Genomic DNA, 13498 nt, shown 5'->3' on the forward strand with positions numbered 1-13498 from the left:
ATCAATGGAAGAAGTTGCCTCTTTTAGGCCAGTGAGCCTAATCTATCTGTCTGTCTTACATGCCTGATTTTTTTGACCAGATTCAATCTACCCTTAACCATTAGTGGAGAAGCTTAAAACTCCAGTGTGCCTGTGCCCGTCGCCAATCTGATGCTTGGCACCATAATCTTTTCCTAACATCATCGGTTCAGCACACAGGACTAGTAAATAAAACCATTCTTAGTCGTTAGCGCTCTTTAACAGTCAAAAGAAGACAGAGACCTGTTTAATAATTAGGTTCCATGTCAGCTGAAGAGTAGACAATGCTATCCATAGAATAGCCTAAGAGAAGATCGAAAAGAGAAGCTAGCCCCATTGCTGATGGTTGGCTCGGATTGCAATGAGGAAGAACCCGGAGCAAGGTTCTGAATTTGCTTGTCTCCGTCCTTTCTATCGATTAGAACTCAACGTGAGAAGCTAATAAAGTAATTGGTCGGGTACAAAATGAATGTTCAAAGGTATTCTAAGACGTTCTCTAAGCGCCCTGGAATTCCTTTCTAATAGAGCGGCTCGAGGACGGTTAAACATTTTGTTGAGAAGAAAGCCTTGACGAGGTGCAATCCTTGTTACCGGGAAAGTAAACAAAAGGGGAGGAGGATACGAAGATCACAAGAGTTTCTTTCCCAAAGAGCCCCGTAATCCCCCTGAAAAGCCCCGGGATGGAACCCAATAGTGACTGTCAAAGTCCATGTCTGCAGGAAGGCAAATCATATTCTTTCTTAGTTTCTGAAGAGCGGGTTGAAGCCACTAGCTAACGCCCACCTATGTTCACTCCTGGGAACAGGAAAAGAAGCTTCGACCTCTATGGCAAGAAGAAATGGGACCGAAACCCTGTTATGTCAAGGGTGATACGACTTCCATTTGATATTGGATACCAGATCGACTCGCTTTTCACCTTAGATCAGGGCTAGATCGGGGCTTTTTGGTAATTCTTTGATACTTTTCTTTTATCGCTTCTCCTCCATCAATTAAATGGCAGAAGCTTTCTTCGTCGTGCTTAGGTTTTGAGAAGCTTATTTCATTCATATCCTTCCCAATCAAAAGGAGAATGCGGGTTTGGCACACTTGAATTGGGACTTCGATTGGAGACCAACTTAGGGTACTGGTTTCGCCTTGGTTTGGTACATTCTTATCTACTTGGGTTGAGCCTTTCGTTGAGCAGTTGAGCAACCAGCCCTGTTCAATATTTGCAATGCGATTCAAAAGCTGTAAGAATTACGATTATTAAGCTTACGTAATATATATATTCGATTTGCTTCGCTCACATTCTCTTCCTGAGCTTACGCTTGCAACTATATTCCTTAGCACTAAGCGTCTTCAATCCTCTCCCTATCGGGAGAGCTACTACATAGCCTCTCCTTTAAGTCGAGTGGCTTTCGCTCCTCTCCCGTTGGTCGAGCAACTACGTACCTCTGAGTTACTTCATACCTTAATAGTTGATCTGCCCCTTGTTCTCTCTAACAACACGCAATTAAACTCTACTTCATCCGAATGCTGCTAACTCCTCTTTCTAGTAGGTTCCTTTTTTCTAAGGTGCTTTATCTTCTTTTTGTTGGATTTCCTCTTCCTTACAGAAAAGCCTATATTTCCAAACAAAGGCTGAAAGCTGATGTTTGCCAGTCACAAGAGAGACTTTTGGGATGCTCTGATGAGTATCCCGTAGTCGAACGATACGGTTTAAGGTAAACTAACCCTTAACTCTTTGAGCTAAAGGTAATTGCCTTATCTTATAGAATTGATCTTGTTATCCTTAGCTTTCTAGAGGAAAGCAGTGAAAATTCCTTTTGGAATTCAATTTCTAAGTCTTTTACTGTAAGAAGCCAGGTTAGTATAGAGTACTAAAACAAAAACCTGGGAAGCAGATAGGACCTGATATAACCTGAAGACAGGAAAGGTTTTAAATGGATGTTACCTCACCCTCCTATTTTTTCTTTTGTACTTTCCTTGACTATTAACTACAGATTGGTTTCAATTGAAAGCTATAGTCCTGATACTACGTTAAATTATAGGATATAAAAAGAATCCCAGTAAACCAGCATTTCACAGCTTTCTTCAATCCTCGCTTCCCGGACATAGCTGCATTTCCGGACCGGCTGCCAACTCTTCGTCCTTAGCCCGGAACTCGTTCAACGCTAGAGAAGTAAGGATTCAGTCTCGCTTCATCGCTCGCTTGACTGAGGAAGAAGGGAGGAAAAAAAGAGATTCCCGGGTTCTAAAGAATAGAGAAGGTTAGGATCACGATACTTTTGGGAAAATGAAGAGGAATAAAGAACCTTATTAGGCTTACAGCAGGAACTCGAATAACACCGGACTATTTCGACGAAAAGGCCTGACAAGGGAAGGAAGTTAATACTCGAAAGCCAAAGATAGATATATTTTGTCTCGTCCCTTACTTAGTCCCGTCAGTAAACATTTCTTTTTTCGGGCCCGACCTTAGTTGAGTGCCATCAGTCAGTGGGAGAGACTTCCTGAACCCTTCGTTCAGTCGCCTCACTAACTCCGTGAAGCGCGCCCTCCGTTTATCTCGCTTGTAGCCCCCATAAGCGATCTATCTCTTCTCCTTTAAAGCGAGAAGTACTAAACGGACCTTAAACTAGAGCCAGGAGACAGATCCGAATACTGACTCGAGGAACAGGCCAACGTAGCTTACGGGGAAGGGGATCATAAAGACTAAACCGGGAGTGCAGTTACCATAGCTAGTTTCGTGAGGAAACTCTTTTTCGCAGGTTCAGTCTTTCAAGCGGCTGTGCAGATGGAGAATCTGTTGAGATCAGCGCTTCCGGCGGTTCAAGGAAGGGAACCGAGACTCCGGGCAAGTCGATCAGAGCAAGGACCAGATAGAGACGTTAGAGCTAGTACAGGTTTAGTTCCATCTATCTCTTTCGGGAGTTGGGTACGCTCAAAAGTGAAGTCAGTTAGTGGAGCCCGTTACCGTTAGTCAAGTGATTTGCTCAGTAAACGAGTAGAAAAAGACCTTCTTTCAAGTGTCTGTTGTCAAAAAAGACAATGCGCTTCCGGAGAACAGAATCTATCCTTTCGGCTCAAGGCCTCAGTGCTCGGTAGGTCGTAGATAAAACGGTTAGTTGCGTTTCGGGGGTCGAGGGCTACTTTTAAGAGAAAGCTTTTCATGTCATATACACCTTTAAGCTCTAGCTCTATCAATTCCTTCCTTTAATCTGCCTTGACCCTATATACACGATACCACCGAACCAAAGGAAACTGATTCAACCTGAACTACGTGAGAGCTCAAAGCTAGTCGAATCCTTACTTTTTGTTATCCCGCTCCTGAGCCATAGCCACTAGGATCAGAAGTAAGGGCTACTTACTTTGGATCACTTTCTCATCCGCATCTCTTTTCTTTCACATTTCCCAAAACTCATTCGATTGCTCGTAACGGGATGGATAAAGATGGGGGTAGGGACTATTGATGTAAGGTAAGATGCTAGCGGTCTAACTCGGGTAAACAGATGAGCCGGTTATAGTAGGTAGGCTTCTATCCGACAGGGTTTGATGGCTGATATCGGATAGGAAGAGAGAGATGACATTTCTAGTGAACCCAAGAAAGGAATGTAATCGAAGAGGCCAGGAAAAACCTGTGAAACAAAGGCCTAGACGAATGAACAAAAATTATGCTGATCTTGTATGTAAAGAAGGGAAAAGGAGATTCAACGAATGCTTGACGCCGGTATCTATCTATCATCTTAAGAGTTAGCACGAGCTAGCGAACTAAAGCCTATTAGTAATAGGGGATGAATCTCTAGACCTAAAAGCAGTGCTTTATAGAACTGTTATGCTACCGGCTTCTTTCAGTCCTAAAGTCAATCAAGAGGCTAAACTCGATCTATCTTTCCGGCTTAGCCGAACTTCTCCCCTGGTATGTCCTGTATGGTATGCCCTCTACCTGGGCAATCACTGAAGGATATTCTGATTCAAGCTCTGAAGCGAATTCTTTTCTCTATTGTACTCTCATCGACATCTCCTTACGCTGATTCAATAGCAGCTGGGTCGTGAACAAGAGCTGAAAGACGTTCAAGCTCAAAGCTAGTCTTTCTGTCATAATATATTCTATTGATTTCTACTCTCGAGTGACTGGCTTTCCTTTCGAGCAGACTAAGAAGAAGCCCACGGAGCGGTAGCAGCTACGACTTCTTCCTTCTGGGCTTACTTGCCAAGTCCAATAGCAAGGGATTCTGTACCAGCAAAGCATATTGTTCCGGGTCTTCCCTCATAGTTCTAGCTTTCTAAATTAGTCTGATCGGTGCGGGAAAAAGTCCTAAATCAGTAAATCCGGAAGTTCCTGCCTTCCCCAGAGTTCTTCCTTAGAGGGTTGGCACAAAAGCAGCAGATATTGAAAGTAATAGCAAAGAAGGCTAGGCTCCTCGAAGCAGATTCTATTAGATCTTCCTAAACCGTAATTCGCTAATCTCGATGAAAGAGCAGGTAACTACATAAGGCAGCTTTCCCCGCTCTGTCTTCTCTACGATTTACGGGTACTTACTCATGCACGGAATCAAACTTCAGGAGGTTGCCTGATGGGACGTCGGCCTTTGCTAAGGACTTTGCCTGGGTTGAACCCCTCTCTTCTAGTGTAGCTAGCCGCCCTTCCTCCAAGACTTGAATCAGGAATATCATTTCTGTACTATGCTGCCTTTGGCCCTGCGCCTGGTCTTTCTTCTTTATTGCCTTGGCCTTTCACCGGATACGCGCAATTCAGCCTTGGCATGTAAGATCTTTCACCGTAGCGCTTCTCCCCATTCGAGCAAGGAAGAAAGAAAAGACCTTCATCCTACTGAAGCTGCTAACAGAGACTGAGCAGATATTGACCTATGAGATTTGTAACTTCGGCTTGGCACCTTCCTTTGGTTCGTGCTCGCACGGGCCGTTTCTCTGCCAATCTCGAATTGGAATCTTTGTTTACCCGTAGGCCTTCCAGGATCACTTTTTGAGCTCGCAACGTTGAGTTTTATTCCCAGTTGATCCTTACTAATCCATATGAAGTTAGGTTAGCTACTTCCGGGATAAGGAATTTCAGAAAAGAAAACCCGAATGAAATGGGATTTTTCCTATCTAAGCTTTGAACCAGCCTTATAGATAGACCATTTTTCTTTAAAGAAAGTCCTGATTTACAGAAATTTTAGTTTTTTTTTTCATTCTAAAAATCAAAATACTTCCAGCCAGGCTTTCTGTGCTAATCCGCATTGCTTTCAAGCTTTAGGAGAAATTTATAATGGAACGAGCCTTAGTTCGGTTCTGGTGCTCAATCTAGTAATAGTACGGGCAGGGCAGGGCCAATTAAGAAAGACTTTGTAGGGAAACCCGAGTTCCACTAGAGTAGCGAACCTGGAAAGCTTAGTAGTTAGCCAGGAAAGCTGGAGTATAACGCAAACCGGATAAGCGAATAAAGTCATTTTTTCACGAATTCTAGGCGGGGATTAAGCATTCCTTTGAACGCAATGAGAAGATCTAGGGTAGAAAGTAGCTCCCCAGTAGAAAAAAGAAAATCTCGTCCCGACCTGGGGTTGGCTTGAGAAGGAGAGTCTCGCCGGTTGTTAACAAAGCGGCATGCAAGGAAGCAAAGATGAACCGGCTTGGGGGGAATAAATAATATGAATGTTCGGGTGGGTCCTTAACACCAAACTACCTTCTCTTCTAATCCTGCTACGAAATATCGATTTTCAGGCGGTAAGGTTTTGAGCCAATCAAGTAAGCGAGTACCTGTACCCGTCCCTGCTGTCGCAGGTGATGAAGTAGTGGGAGTAAGAAAAGGTTAGTGAATGAAATTTCCTTCAAACCTGTCAGTGTGAAATCAAGCTTCATAGTCAACAGAGTCAAACGGTGAAACGAAATCTCTTTCATACAAATCTTATCTTATGCTTGGCTTATTCGTCATGAGAATAAGAGAAATGGTTCAGCCGTTATGGATAATGGATGAAATTCCTTCAGGGATAGTGGGTGCAAAAAGAAAAGGCCAAGCACCGAATGCCGTATGTTAAGCATATAGTTTCTTTCTAACCGCCGGATTCATTCTTGAGCTGTTTTTTCCTCACACATCCAAGTCGGACTCTCTCGTTGGTCTGATTTTGTATGATTCCCATTCATTATACGTTCTTTTCGAAGTCATAATCACATTCTCTATATCAGGATTTATCCAATCGTTCGATTTGATCGTGCTACCAAAGAAAGAGGTTACCTGCCTTCGATTCCAAAGCTGTATATTGGTCCTCCGTAGAGTGAAGAAAAAAAGGCTGTCACTGTTCTAGAAGAGGAAGCGTAGCAGGCACGTATCGATGTGCAAATGATGGGCAATTTTTTGACAAGATCGAAAGGACACGGACAAACAAGGATAAGAAAGAAACCCTAGGACCTTCTATTAGCAACACTAACCCAATCTCGATGAAGAAAAGATAAAAAAAGCAGCGCTTCTTTTAGCCTAGGTAAACCTAGGGTTGAGGTTTTTTGCTTCCGCGAAAGCCTTCTTTCGTGCACATCCCACTTTTCTATGCTTTTTTATATATGTAAATCTTTTATTTGGTTTCGTCTCGGGCACAAGGGGGAATCCATTGTTCATTAAGGCGCGGATGTTCGTATGGTGATTTTTCCGCTCCTGTGCCACCACTCCTATCCGAAGACGGAAACCCGATTCTAGGGCGAGTGCTGAACCGCGTAATGCAAAAAGGAAGTCCAGGACGGGCCCCGATAGAACCAAGAAAATTGACTCTAGCTTGAAACCCCATCTATGAGCAAGGGAGAATAAAATTAATAAAATGACATTGGGACGGTCGGTCCAGTGGAAATGACCAGTCATCCCCTCAGCCACGAACTCTGGCCCGGAGTTCTCAATAGCACTAAAGCGCGGAAACCATTAAGCGTGTTGAATCAGTGTCCTAAAATCGAATAAGTCAATTTGGAATGAGAAGATTGGTCTATGGTTTGGGGAACCGATAGCATCCACTTTTGTGGCAAAAGCCGTGACAACAGAATCTTCTTAAGCGGAGAAGGAAGTACTTTGGCCGGTAAAGCCCCAGCCGTGTGAACTGAACTGAAAGTTCCAGCTGACGTTTATGGTTGTGAATTCCTTCCCACTAGAGGAGACACCTTTGAAAGGAGAAATTAAATAATGAGTAATAGAATTTTACATTCGCCAAAGTAATCCCTTCCTTTAATGGTGGATCACCCATATCGCTTCTTCCAAAGCTCCTTAACGGCAGGTTTTTTGTATAGGATAATAAGGGCTTTCCTCAAACAAAATTGCACTCTTTCTATTTCTTGAGGAGAAAATCAAAATCCAATTCATCGAAAACGAGGGAACTTTCGTTAGTCAATATCCCAAACATAGGGCTTATGTGATACCTGTTGGATTAACGGCCTAGACCGAAGAAAATAACAAGTAAAGCAGGTCAGGTGTGAAACTTTTACGTCTAAGTAAGTGAAGTTGTGCTAACCGGTCCTATCCTAGATCCAACCGAGTTGGGAACGAGCTAAAGTGGATTGATCCGGTCGACGTGGCTAAGCTGAAAAAATAAGGGAGTCCTATATATTACTGTATTGATGGCTCATTTTGGCTCACTTCATGGGATCGCAAATGTTAAGTACTCAGATTTATTAGAGAGGTAGCGGGTTAGCTGTACAAGCAATTCGACCTCTTTCTTATAGGGGGATGGGGTTTAAAGCTACGTCTATAGAGGTATAGGGCAGCCCAGAAGCAAGATTCTAGGCAGGCTTAAGTGGGGATTTTGGTCTAGCCATTAGAGATAGAGAGTAAGTTGAGCCAAGCAAGGCTTTGCTAAGAAACCAGTCTCATGTTTTGGTTGGTCTCAGGTAGCCCAATTCTCCTTTCGAACTACGGGATTCGGGTTGGATATGGTGATAAGCCAAGCCTAAAACTCCCGTCGCTTAACCCGGTGAAGAAGCCAATCGAATATGCTTAACACACCCAAGTCAAACCTAAGGGCTACGAGTGGGGATTTCTAGGGAGATTCAAGCTGTGGCGCAGCTAGCTTTAGTCGGCATAAGAACAAACAACTAAATGGCTATCCTTAGCCTTTTGTTAGCTTCGGTGGCCTGGAGTCTTCTACGGGGCATCTCTTCTTTATATTATAGATTATGAATTCGATTCAGAACACGCAAGAAAAGCGTTGATGGAACCATGCAAACAGTGCTCATTAACTCACTAGCGTCCCAATCAAATCATTCCAAAGTACTTCTCCCATGCGCCCCATTTCGGAACAAGCTCTTGGTGAAAAAGACTGGCGTGTAGTCCGAACGAAGATTAAAATTCTTAGTTATTTCCTTTTTCTTGAGAAAGCTCTGCCGAGTAAGGGAATGCTCGTGTAGTCGACACTTGCACTAAGCTCTTCAGAAAATCTTCCAGTAAACCGACGACTGGAGTCTGGCCGTCCTGAGTGATAAGCACTACTAAACCTCAGTTCAGTGCCTAATTTCTTCCATAGCACCCTTTATTAGAGCGCAGACTGGTGTATTGATCGGACATAATGCTCCCCTTTCGTCATAAGGCGTGGTTTCTCACGCCCTATAATGATGATCAAATCACGATCATGGGATAGCCCGGTTCTAATTCTATATGCAGATTAGAATGGAAATTAAGACCCCGAAGCTTATTTAGTTCCAGATGATGTAGAGCCAATTCGAATTTCTTTCCTTAGGTTCCTAGCTCTCTCGGGTGGGTTGGAAAACTTTCATATCAAAGGGAAGGTTGGTTAGCTCTATCGAACGAAGGTTAGGTTTTCAAAGTGGTAGGCTTAGAGCCAGCAATAAAGCTAGAAAAGTCTACCGCGAGCGAGTAGTCTTTGCCGAAGCCAAAAAAGGGACATGCTTATTTCATCTTTACTGAGACTTCATGCAACCCCGGGTGGGGCCGGGGTCCAACTTCTTTCTTGTTTTGTTTGTATTGGACTTGCCGACATATCCGATACGTAAGTGAGTCGGACCTTGTCGTTCTGTCCATTTTTTGGAGTGAGAATAGTAAGTTGATTCCGTTCCTGAGGTTCTTTCTTCGCAAGAGTCAATGCTACTAACGCAAGACTGGATTCAATACCTTAATGCCAGGCAAGCTCATCAATCCCGATTGCTAGCGAAGCGTCACTTCAACTAGTCCATTCTCGGAGGGAGGCCCTTTTCTGATGAATACAATGATTCAGGGGACCCTGGAGTGATATACTTTGCTTTCGTGTTTTCTTGCCCACGTCTACTTTACGACAGCGAGTGCCCCCTCTTTCTTATGTTCTGACTTCCATCTATTCTATTCCGCCCAAGGGCATCCAAGACAAAGTTGGCAAACCGCGTTTTGGCTTCAGTCTTATATCGCAAGCAGGCATATTCTTCTTTTCTTTTTGACCCTGAGCGGTTCGTATCAAGAGAGCCGCTCTCTTCAACTGGTAACCATTGGATTGGGGGTCTAATTCTGCAACAACAAAAGTGCCTGGTCAACCTTTGGTTCGATAGGCTGGTGATCTCTGAATCCGATTCAGTACTCGATGATGGTATTCTTCTTTTTTCAGTTCAGTATTTGACTAGGTAGGAGGCTCTCTTAAGCCTGACTCCGATAGCCGCTCTTCAAGCTGATGCGCGGTAAGATACTGATTTTTCTGGTGTAATAGTATTCATTACAAACCTTCATTCTCGCGTTTTCCTCTATCACTAGATCTTCCCTCGTGGGGATGAGATATAGTAGCCCTTAAGCTGTTGAGCTAAAGTTTCAGTGAAATCCTTGTTGGTGCAGGTCTGGGATCAGTAGTAGCTTCCTGAGCGACGAGAGCCTTCCACCTCTGGTAACATGGTTGAATTGCTAACTTCTTCTTTTCATTAGGGACAGGTCTTTTCTTCCTCTTCCCTCGGCGGAGGGGTAGGGCATACAAGGGGCTCGATCGAAGAGAGACAGTGGTGACTCGCCAAGAAAGATTTTAGAAGTGCTACCTGGCTACAGTCGGTTGATGTTATAAAGTCCTCCATTATGGAATGGTTCTCAGCAGCACGTGAATCTCCTAACTCGCTTAAAGTGACAGCGTTTATTTCATTTATATATATTCTATTAGCTTAGCTGAAACGGATCGAGTGTCCTACAAATCAATAGAACCTAGTTCGTTCGGATGATGTACTTGGTAGGACCGTAGCCCAAGCCACCAGGCGAGGAAAGGTTTCATATTTTTTCACTTCTTGCCACTCTTCTCATAATCTAATGGTTGAACTCTTATTTATTTTTTCATATGCATTGGATTCCCAGGAAGAAACGAAAGAGACTCGCGAAGAACAGTCATAGCCAAGTGGATGGAAATAGCATAAATAGAGCCAAGCCTTCTCTAAAAAAAGCAAGTGCAAGTCCCAGGAAAGCAGCTAATGTTAGAGGACTTTTGCTTGATTCGACTTCAGCCTTGATGTGCCTCCTCCTTTTTCAATATGAAATTCGAGATTAAGTAAGTTGGTCAGTCACACAAAAAGGAGTAGCGAATGGTTCAGTTGCATTAACTTCTGCGGACAGGAGGGATAACTCGCTATTCCTAATACTCAGACTGCGTCTCTTGCCTACACTTACTAAAATGCAGATAATCTTGAATGACCGTCGGTTTCAGGTGGCGAAAGCCCATTGTATTTATTTTTTCTTTGATTCCGCCCGTAGGCGCTAACAAATAAGTAAGAAGCTGGTCCGATAGTGAAGGGAGAACACTTGCTTGGTACAACTCTCATGTGGACGTCCTGCTTGATACAAGCAATCCGTAGAAAATAACACAATAGGCAGGCAGAGGCTATTAGTAAAGCGGGCGATTACCTTAGGAATTTAGTAAATATGATACCTTATATTCTATTGATCTGGAATTGGGCCAATACGATTGATAGGTAGTCGCCTTTTCAGGTAATGGGCTCGAGGAAGCAAATTACTCTGTCCACGCGTGGACTAGACCGATTGAAAAGATTGGAAGGCCGGGTAAGGCAAATGGTCTTATTCTCCTAGAAGAATGGACGTGTAGAAGCATCTCGATTAGTTTATACAATTTGTAATTGTAAACGAAAAGGATTGTTGATGCTCTGCTTGTACACAAGAAGTCGAATCCAGCAAGTGTGGCTTTTTATAGATAGGAGTATGCCAGGTACTGCTTTTTGGATGATCATTGGCCCTCAGATAATGATTGTGTCAGTGCATGATGACCCGAAGTCTTAGTGCAGCTTAAAAAGGGGCTTACAAGAATGAAGAACTAGCTCGCGCGGAAAAGAGATCTCTTTAGTAACGAATAAAGTGCTAATCTCGCAGTCAACTGCTAAGAAGCGGCGGAGAGAGGTGTAAATCATGAGTCAGCAAGCCGGATTTCGCCGTGGAGATTTGGTGATAGGCCTGCGTTGGTGCATAAAATAAAGACTTTCCATCCGGGGCCTCTTTCGATTTAACCTTACTGCTCTATTTATCTGTTATTTTGTTTACTGCAAAGGGATTAGTTGTTTACGCTTTTTAGTTTATAAAGAAAAAGTACACTAACTATATCTTTTACCAGCCTGTATTGCTTGTCCTGATTCTCCTAGTTCGGATGGAAACCCTGATGAGACAATAGAAGAAAGCACTACTTCGAAGAAGTAATGCCTTAGTTCCTCTAGGGCCTTTAATCTTTCTATCCTTCTCATCTCATATGCAAAGAATACGGTCTTTCGGAAGAGAATACGGTGAAAGCGGATAATCCGGCGTCTGCTTATCCCTCTTTGGGTGGAGATGGTGATACAGGAGGTGTTGTGGCTTTGGTGGAAGGATGGGAAGATCCCCCAAAAGGTAGACAGACTCTCTTTTAGTTTGGGATGGGATCCGCGATCCGTTGTTTCGGGATAGACTGGATCTCTTGGTCCGAATTCTTCTTCGTATGTTTCCACACAGATTTGAAGAATGCCTATGCCGTAACCCGCCTAGCCGCCCTTCCCATTAGATGAAAATAGGAGAAAATAACGTGGTCTTCGGTCGGGACAGGATCAACCGCTCTTTCGTCCTTCACGCTCTTCTGCCTACTTCTTCCTATCTCTACTTCTACCAGGATCGATGGTTTCTTGTTGGCTTAGCTTGCTTTATTGTTTGAAAGGAATGGCTTTACCAGGATTTGGAAATGAGATTAAAGGTTGGTTACCTGGACTTAAGAAGGTCCGTGTCCCTTCAAGAGGACTTCTTCGCACTAACCAACTCGAGATCTTAACCTAGTGACACACGAAAGATAAGATTAAACGACTCGGCTCGCGGAGGATAAGAAACCCTCCTTTCATCGAAATATGCCCTAAAAGATTCAATTGCGGATCGTGATCGAAATAGTTTGTTCGTTCCCATGGATAATCATAAGCGTGATCCATCCACCTACTCCTACTCCTACTTTGTTGAATTATAAATCGAAACGAAAGACTCTGCCTTTATCCTAGAACCAGAATATCTTACAAAAACCTCGGCCAAACCGAACCGAGCCAAGCCAACCTTGTTGCCCTATCCCTGTCCGATCTCTTCGCTACCGATTCAAATCGTTCTTCAGCTTTCTCCCCGATCAAACTACGCTCCTCTTTGAGATATATAAAATCCTCTCCGCAGCGCAGGTGTAGACTGACTGGGGGAATATATCGCTCAACGGGGCAAAGAGGGAGAGCAAGCCCTTCCTTATGAAGCGGAAAGAGGTCGAGATGCGGTGTCTACTCATTCACATCGGCGAGGAGACGCTGTGCATACTTTAACCCTTGTCATTTATCTATATCTATATGATTCAAGTCAAGGGGTGTGGGCCTTGCCATGCATATAAGTCGGCAGGGAAAGGGAATAGGTTAGAGACAGAGGTTAGGGACGATTACGAGTGCCAGTTCTGGTTCTTATGAGTAGAAGAAGAGGAGATTAATAGCCCGAGCGAGAGCTCCCAAGCCGAGTCCGTGCTCTTTCAGTATTCAGTAGTGTTGGTAAATTCTTTGATATAGTTAGTGTTCCGCGAGTGGGAGAAGGAGAAATCCGAGATCAAATAGAACCGCAACACCCCCGAGGGCCTTTTCATAAAATTACATAAGAGAGGGACAAATGCCGTCCCTTGCTTCTTTCTCTGTGAAGATAGACTGCTGTTTATTGCTTTGCGTGTCAAGTGCGAGATTGGATCAAAAATAGCGTATGAAAGGATTATGGTCTATCTAGTACAGTACGATCGATCAAGTCATTCAGTAAAGTCTCTTAGCTAGGTCTTTATGGAATTCTATCTATTAGCAGGTCGGTCTAGTTCCTAACCTTGATGGTTGAATTGGAATTAATGTACAATAAGAAGAGAGGCGAAAGAAGTTCGATAGCCATACTAGTGATTTGTAGGAGACGAAAAGTCTTTAGTGAACATTTCATGGAGAAAGCTTACATGTTGGGCCAGGCTAGTTTGCTTCGATGGTAGGAGTCCACGCTGTGAGGCAGCCATTTCCAACCCGGATGGGCCCTTTCTTTGCGATCCCAGAGTTCAGGATT

The 13498-nt window shown here is 43.7% G+C and overlaps 1 protein-coding gene across 1 annotated transcript in view; it reads left to right on the forward strand.

Moving 5' to 3' along the window:
• The first annotated feature begins 1188 nt into the window (after nt 1-1188).
• The window catches only part of LOC114757217 (uncharacterized), a 15970-nt gene continuing 3660 nt past the window's right edge, over nt 1189-13498 (forward strand). The window contains exon 1 of the mRNA XM_028946220.1: nt 1189-1192. The gene's annotated coding sequence lies outside the window, so the exon portion shown is untranslated. The remainder of the gene's footprint in view (nt 1193-13498) is intronic.

The sequence above is a fragment of the Neltuma alba genome, unplaced genomic scaffold (genome assembly GCF_004799145.2).
Source record: "Neltuma alba isolate B1F8T4 unplaced genomic scaffold, ASM479914v2 tig00010580_pilon, whole genome shotgun sequence".
NCBI lineage: Eukaryota > Viridiplantae > Streptophyta > Magnoliopsida > Fabales > Fabaceae > Neltuma > Neltuma alba.